Source organism: Miscanthus floridulus, chromosome 16 (assembly GCF_019320115.1).
Source record: "Miscanthus floridulus cultivar M001 chromosome 16, ASM1932011v1, whole genome shotgun sequence".
NCBI lineage: Eukaryota > Viridiplantae > Streptophyta > Magnoliopsida > Poales > Poaceae > Miscanthus > Miscanthus floridulus.
The window spans coordinates 78043793-78052352 of record NC_089595.1 but is presented as its reverse complement, the minus strand read 5'-3'; the positions used below and the strand labels follow the sequence as shown (position 1 = coordinate 78052352).

General features: G+C 47.6%; 1 long non-coding RNA gene across 1 annotated transcript; it reads left to right on the top strand.

Annotated features, from left to right (window-relative positions):
- Window positions 1-3275: 3275 nt before the first annotated feature.
- On the top strand, window positions 3276-4660 carry LOC136512253 (uncharacterized). The gene is made up of 3 exons (XR_010773016.1): window positions 3276-3492; window positions 4499-4555; window positions 4632-4660. It is a non-coding gene; the product is annotated as an uncharacterized lncRNA (long non-coding RNA).
- Window positions 4661-8560: the final 3900 nt, after the last annotated feature.

Here is an 8560-nt window from a genome sequence, read left to right as displayed (position 1 = left end):
GTGTCACGGCACGGCATGGCTAATAGCCTATAATGCCGTGCCTGGGCCAGGATGCCAGCACGGCGGCACTACGCGGCACGGCGAACGGCCCGCCGTGCCCCATCGTGCCGTGCTTGGGCGGCCGTTTGGCCATGTATAATTATGCCATGTAAATATATTGATAGAGGAGAACTGGTGTGTAGCGTGATATACTAATATATGTGCGTTCGTTCGATCTGATGCCCAATTTTAACGACGTCGCGCACAGTCGACAATGCGTGCCCATGCATGCAGCAGCTCTCTGTTTGCATTATAGCGTGGTCGATCGTGCTCATTGCTGCTGCCCCATCATCATCTGATCGACATCCGATCGAGGTGTGGTATCCCACAGCATGTCATCAGCTGACTGCTAGGTCTAGCGGCCATAAGCCCCGGACGGAAGCACCTCAGAGCACATCAGGGACAGAGATCCGTGGCCGGAAGAGGACAGCGGGTACATGTCCAATAGAAGGAAGACGAACAAACAAGTACACGGGGGGCGGGCCGGCCAAGACGAGACTGACGATTGAAAAGGCTCTCTGTGATGGGACAGCACCATATGCTGCCATCCAATGATGCACCCATCCCAGTATGGCATTCATCATTCGTTTGGCGTCGCTAGTCCCAAGCTTACACGATCGAGGCTCTGTGTGATCGTCATGGCTCGTCAGAAATTCAGAACACATGAAAAAGTATGGGCAGCAGCTAGCACTAGCAGCATGCTCTAGCACGCAGCAGCAGCAGCAGCAGCAGCAGCAGTCCTCTCTCTCTCTCTCTCCTTCTTTTTGTCCCCCATGCCCGTACGCTCGTCGGCCCCGCCTGCTGGGCTGCTGGCCCCTTTGCTGTACGTGTCACCACTCGCCAGGCCCCTCCGCCATTAACAACACTGGCTGTGTGCATCTGGCAGTCCGGTGCAAGTCTCACGACCGGAGATTCGGAGATGAAGCGCGGCAGCAACACACTGCAGCAGACGTGGCACGCACACAAGCTTATATATTACCATGCTAATGCAAGAGAGACGGGAGCTAGCTAGCTAGGGCGCCACATGCGTGTGCCCACAGCGCGGGCTCCTCACGCTGCCGCTGCCGAGCGACAGTGCGAGACTCCAAGTCGCGAGGAGCACGGGGCAGCGCCGGCCGCGCCACTGACCGTGTCCGATCGAGGCCGCCGCCACCGCACGCCGCGCGCGCGCGTTAGGTCTCTGGCCGGCGTGGAGCATGCAGCGAGCCGTGTTCCTCGCTCGATGTTTGCCGATCGATCAACCGACCGCTCTTGCGCCTACCCTCACCCCGTAAATAACTTTTCGCTGAGTATCGCGTGAAAATAAACAGCAGTACCAGCAAAGCAAGGCGTTAGCTTTTGCAGTTTTGCCGTACGTACTAGTACTAGATCTCGGCTACGCGCGCCAGGAAGTCCATGTCCCCATCATTGCGGCATTGAATCCCCAAGTGACCAGAGATGCGACCTCTTCAGTCGGCTGGTTCGTATCGTTGCTGATTCGTGAAGAAATACTGCTGACTGATTTGTGTAAGAGAAAAATACTATTCCGGCTGGAAATTTACGATCATTTACAACAAGCCACAGTCAAACGAACAGGCTGGTGGTATCGGGCGAGACACGCAGGGACCGCAGGAAAGCCGCACGGGCTTCTTCCCGGAATTGGTGCCGTGCAAAATGTACCACGCGGACGCCACGGTATGCATCTCCATCTCCAACGGCAGGGCGGGCACGAACCCTAGCTAGCAACTATCCGTCATACGGAGGTGATGATATATATATATGCCACTGTTGATATGCATGCGGACCAACAACACGGCGCATCGGGCTCTGCACGAGTTAAAAAAATTTGGCGCTTTATTCTTTGCAGCCGCCGGCCGGTGACCATTTCTTTGAGTCATAAAATAACTTGCCTCGTCGCATGCATGCAGGGATTAAAATTCTTCTCATAGTTTCGTCAAATAAAAAAAAATCTTCAGCATGTTCGTTTGTTGGTTTCAGCCAAGGTTTATTAGTCAGCCAACAGTATTTTCCTCTCACAACAAACCAGCACCGGTCGGACTTATCGGCCTATAAACTAATCAGCGAACATGCCGCTTCTCATAAGCAGAATTGGAACCATGGATGGTTATTCCATCTCTATACTTCTAATCCTAAGCCAAGGTTCGGGCAGACCCGATATCCACGTCATCCGATAACCCCCGAGCCGTTGGATCGAGCAAACTCATGATATGGACCATCCGATGTGGATCGGTGCGGGTCTTCAACCCGCTTTGTCATCTACCCGAGCTATCACGAAACTTCGCGGGCCGACGCTCGTCCCCTCCGCTTGCTCCGCCACCTCCCATCTACGCTCCACTTTCTGCTTGCCGCGCCACCGGAGCGGGATGGAATCGCGGTCACCAACGAGCTGGTGCTGGCGGCTGGTCCCCGGCGCTGCAGGCTCCCGGCCACCGCGTGAGGTGCTGGTGTGGCGGGGATCTGATGGCCAGTCCTCGTCGCCGCGGCTCCCGGGCAAGGCGTGTGTACGAACGACAGCGGGTCCCGATGCGACCCCCTTGGTGGGGCAGGCCACAGGTGCGGGTCCCTGCCACCGGCGAGCTGGCGAGGCAGCAGGCTAAAGGCGCGGCAGGGATCCCGATGCGGCAGCAGGCTCCAGGTGCAGGAATAAGTCGTGGCGGCGGCTCCCGGAATGGTGGCCTTGTCCCCCGGCCATGGGGCTTGGCCCTGTTTGGTTTCTATGGGCGCTCCTAAAATTCCTGTCACATCGGATGTTTAGACACATGTATGGAGTATTAAATATAGGCTAATTACGAAACTAATTACACAACTTGCGACTAATTTATGAGATGAATCTTTTAAGCCTAATTAGTCCATGATTTGACAATGTGGTGCTACAATAAGCATGTGCTAATGACAGATTAATTATGCTTAAAAAATTGTCTCACAAATTAGCCTCCATCTATGTAATTGGTTTTGTAATTAATCTATATTTAATGCTCTTTATTAGTATCTAAACATTCAATGTGACATAAATTTTAGGAGCGAGTAAAGAACCAAACACCCCTTAGCTCACGAGGAACTGATCTATCAGGTCCAGTGTTAGATCCAGAGCTACACAATTGGCCACCGGCTAAGGAGATCCGGTCACTCTGCCGGCTTCAAGCTACATCGAGTTCACCTGCCGCAATTGCAGTTGGAGAACAGGACGCCATAAATGCTTAAAGGACGGCGGCGCCGCCGTACCTCCGTCTCGCTCACCATACTCAGATCGTCCTCATGAGAATCCTGCAGGTGCTCCTCGCCACACAGCTCTTCCTTCCTTGAAGGAGATGAGCAAGCCGCCTACCCACACGCAGCAGTGCTCGTCGTCCTCTTGTGATTGCCTCTCTTACATTCCAGTTCACTTTGCCAATTTTCTGGGCAATGTTATCTTGGTGACGGATCAAGCACCCAGAGAGCTCAATGTTTCAAAAGGTCTGTTTCACTAAAGTATTTTATATCCTTCAGCTTGATCGGAACATGTAGAAAGACAAGTCAATGTATAGTGTGACGAAGGCAAGTAAATGTCATAGATGGTTCCCATGGAATAGCATCCTTTTATTACCTTGTTACTTTGTTAGCAAAACGAAAACTGTAGAATATACAAATAGGTTAAGCAAATGTATTTAGGCATTCACATACCTTCTGAAATGAGTAAAATGACACAATAATTTTTACCTAGAATGGATCCCTACAAGGGAGGGAAGTACATGATCTTATGAACTCCAATAGAATGCACTTAATTCCTAAAAATGGAATAGAAATAGATAACTTATGAAAGGTTGCAACTATAGATGGTACAGTCAAGCAAACTAGGTTAGAGATTCTGTATTCCAATCTTGGTCTGTTGCGGTTAACATCGATATAAGTCATATGTTGCAGTATAAGATTATTCTCTTTGTTTCTCTCATTCCGGGTGACATGCAAACCATTTCTTCACACTGAACCAACTTTACCTTATTTCTTTTCCCTTCAAGATGTTGATTCAGACCAGTCGGGCAGCCTCTGCTAAGTTAACAGAGTACACAGCTCCTGTCCCTAGTAGATCGCACATGCTCAAGTTGACATCTTGATATTTTACCAGTCCAAGTTCATATGCAGTATCTTGAAGTAGGTAGCTTTAACCTTCAAGAACTACAGAAAAAAATATTCACCAGATTCTGCAGTTCATAGATATTAGATATTAGCTTTAATATGAACAAGTGTAAAATTGGCCTTGGAAGACTCAACATGAATTCTAAAAGTTCGCGCTAAGCAAGTCCAAGCCTATGTCTCCCTGTGCCCACTGAAAACTACAAGAGCATACATTGCTAAATGTTAATAGTAGATCAGTGTATAGATAACATGATCACAAGAACCATGAAGGAGCATTATATTGAGTTTGATTTTTATATGATAAATTATACTGAACTATCCTTATGTTTCATTTCTTATACTGCAGTGAATCATACAGAAATAACATTGACAGCTGAAGGGCTGCTACAGGCTCGGGCTACAGGTTGAAAATTCTCCCTGCTAATGGTATCCAGATTCATATACAATGTTGATTTGTGGTTTGCGCTTGTTGTCAGAAGATGCTTGTCTATCCCCACTTCCGTGATGCTGTTAGATAATCTTCTGCATCCTTGTGTGAATGCACAGCAGGTGAAGGCGACGCCGTAAAGGGCTCCCTACTGTAGCACCGTAGCAGCTGCAGGCGCAGGCGCCGAACGGCTCACCTGCCGCACTGTAGCCACAAGCAGGGGCAGACGCCAAAGTCAGCCCTGCTGTCATATCTAGTAACTATAGCAACATGACAGCTGTACTAGGACTAGATGGATAGAGTTGTATAAATAGCTTACCTCTGTAACTCAGTAAAGAGAGTTCAGATTTGTCATCTCCTATACAGGGCTCTGGCCAACGCTGGTGTCTCTGGCTGTGTGTGTATACTCTGTTCTCCCTCTCTTCTTCTATCTCTGACCATAGTGTGTGGTCGGACAACGTCTGTTGTGCTCGGTCGTGGTCGGCAAGACTGGTGAGTGGTCGACTCACCTCAGCCGGTGATCTAGTGGGCTAACAAGTGGCATCAGAGCCGTACAAACGTCGTCGCCGGACTAACCACTGGCGATGATGGACGGTTCGGAGATGGGCGACAGCAGTGGCACTGTTGTGGCTGCCCAGCCACGATAGAAGATCGTTGTTCGTACGGTGTGAGAGGTCTGCGGCATCAGTTGTCCGACGCTGACTCGCACCAACTATGGAGAGTGGTCGGTGACCACGAAGATCAAGCTCAGAGCCCGATGGCTCTGGAATGCTATTGATAAGGGCACCGAAAATGAAGAAGATGACATGTCAGCATTGGAGGCTATCCTCGCTGCTGTACCGGTGGAGTACAGAGAGCCATTGGGGGCGAAAAGCTCTGCTAAGGAGGCGTGGGAGGCTATTGCAGCGATGCACGTCGGTTCCGACCGCACAAAGAAGGCGACGGCCCAGCTTGTGAAGTAGGAGTACGCCAACCTCAAGTTCAAGGATGGTGAAATGGTGGAGGATTTCTCTCTCCGTCTGCAGATGCTTATCAGCAAGCTGCAGAGCCACGGCGTCACCATCGACGAAGAGGAGGCAGTCTCCAAGTACCTCCACTCCGTTCCGGCAAAGTACATCCAGATCGCTCTCTCCATAGAGACGATGCTGGACTTATCCACCCTCACCATTGAGGATGTGATAGGCCGTCTGTGGGCGGTGGACGAGTGCCTGGAACAGGTGACAACAACCAAGGATAGCGGCAAGCTACTGCTGACAGAGGACACTGGTAGAGAACCGAGCTTTACTCCCGGTGGGGAACCCCCTCTAGTCCCGGTTCCCCACCCGGGAGCAAGCATCCGGGACTAAAGGGAGGGTCCTTTAGTCCCGGGTCAGGAACCGGGACTAAAGGAGGACTTTTAGTCCCGGTGGGTAACACCAACCGGGACTAAAGGTGCCTCCTGACATGCCACGATGGCCGGCACCTTTAGTCCCGGTTGGTAATACGAACCGGGACTAAAGGTTTTTTTCTTTTTTGTTTTCTTTTCATTTTTTTGTTTTCTTTTCAAAATAGGTTTTCGAAGTCGTATTGTACGCTGCTAATTATACATTTATACGCGCATATAGTATGTTTCGGTTCAAGCACAATGAACGTATTAAATCACACAATTCAAGCATAGAAATATATATATATATATATATATATGCATGCATCATATATATATTTACATGCATGCATGCATATGTGTATTTTACATTATATTATTTCATGTGCATATATTACAAAAGATTGCATTATAGTTGTTGTGACATAACAAGTTTCTTCTCATCCTCTAGCTTGGCTTCAATGGCAGTGTTGGGTCGAAGTAGAACTCGCCCTTGGAATCGATGACCTGCTCATTAAAAAATCCGGCTATAGACTCTTGAATTGCTTTGATTTGGTCTTGCCGTATGACCTTTTCCTCCAACCATCGAGTCTACAGGTTTGAATTAAAGGAAAATAAATTAATATATGTACATATATATATATAAAGACATAGTAACACAATCAATAATAATAATTAAATGAATATATAGTGTATTTTTAACGTACTTTGAGTCTCTCTGTAGGAGTTCTTTGGGAGAGCACCTTGATAAACTTGCAAACATAGTAACCACAGTAGTTGTTCCCCTGTTCCTGCCTCAGACACCACTTTACGAGAAAAAGATTTGTCATCCAATCTGGTGATCCGGTGAAAGCTATATGTTTAATTAATAAAGATGATGCGATTCAGGGGACTTACTTTCAATGGGATTACATTCAGTGGCGCTTTGCATTTTTCCATGTGTTGCTTCTCAATAAAGGTTTTCCAAACACTGCCCAATAAAAAATTTGCCACGTCATCAGATATAGTTAATCATCATGTTTGTGTGTATATATAGTTGCTAGAGATCCCGAAATTACCTCTGGATAATATCTATCATATCTTGGTAGTCTTGTTGTGGTTTTCTCATCGAGTCATAGATTATCAAGTGACTTTTCACCAGATCGATGTCCATCAATATCTAGTGATTGCTGCATGTGTTTATAGGATATAACGCATAACACTCATTAATTAACTAGAATCAACATATGAGCCATTAAGGCTATGATCGACATGATTAACACTCACTTGAAGTTATAGGGAAAGAGTATATCCTTCTTGTGGCGTTGGTTCACTAAGAAGTTCATGAGGTTACTCTCTGACTCAGACTTCCAATTAGTTATTGGAGTAATTGGGTCTTTGAATACTATATGGGGATCAACAAAACCAATTTCATTGCAGCCTTCCTTTCTGAGCTCTGTCATTGTAAATCTGCATATATATAGTACTTGTTAGGATAATTTATATGCATATACACACATATGATGAGTTTAATAATAGATCAAAAGAATTATTACTTACAGGCAATAGCAGCTAATGATAACTTTGTCCAGAGAGGTCAGGTGGCATAGTTGATGAAATTCTGCAAAGTCAACATACATAACATCATCGCCACGGAACCAATGTTCGTCTCTAATTCTGACACCAACGCAGAAGTCTCCACTGGTAGACGCCTGCATGTACCACTTGTTTAGCAGGTACATTTGCGTCCCCAGATCAGATAAGGCTTGAGGGTTGTATAGACTCTGGCCTAGTACAAATTTTTTCTTCCAAATATCAACCTCCGCCGCACTCTCAATGTTTCCATCACCAAACATCTGGTAAAGGTCGAGACCAGTCTCATCAAGAAATTCACCAAGGTGATCCAAATCGACATCCGGAGGTATGTTTGCCTGATGCATTAATCCTAAATTCGAACCATATTCATTACCAACAACTAGCGGGGGGATTGATTGGTGCGCTTGTTGTCCGAGTTGGGCAACTCCTTTCCCTGCCTGCTTCTTTTTCTGTGCCGCCTCAATTGACTTGGTGAGAGTGCGGTCATAGTCTGATAACGTTGATTTGGACGGCTTACGAGATTCCCGCTGTTGATGCTGGTAAGAAGTCACCTTTTTTCTTAAAATATCCGGAGCTACGAAGAAGTACGGTTTCTCTGGGTTTCTCCTTGCTTCTTGATTCATTTTAAGTTTGTCATAGAATCTAGACATGTCTTTTTTATATGCATCAGTTCCTTCTTCCTTCTCTTCAGATATTATTTTGGGAATAGCCCTTGGTTTCACGGTGGCTTTCTTTGCAGGCGGGGACTGGTTCTTCGTTTGAGGGGCTGGCCTCTTGCTAGGCTTCTTGGTAGGCGGGGGCGGGGGAGGCGTTGGAGACCTCCTTGGAGGTGTTGGCAGCGGCGTTGGAGACCTCCTTGGAGGTGTTGGCAGCGGCGTTGGAGACCTCCTTGGAGGTGGCGGCTGCAGCGTTGGAGACCTCCTTGGAGAGGGTGTGGATGCAGCCTCGTCTTCCAACACAATGTCATCGTACAGAGCACTATGATGATCTGGCGATTGAACAATTGGATTTAGGTTGGGGGAGGATCTGCTACAAAAAAAGGA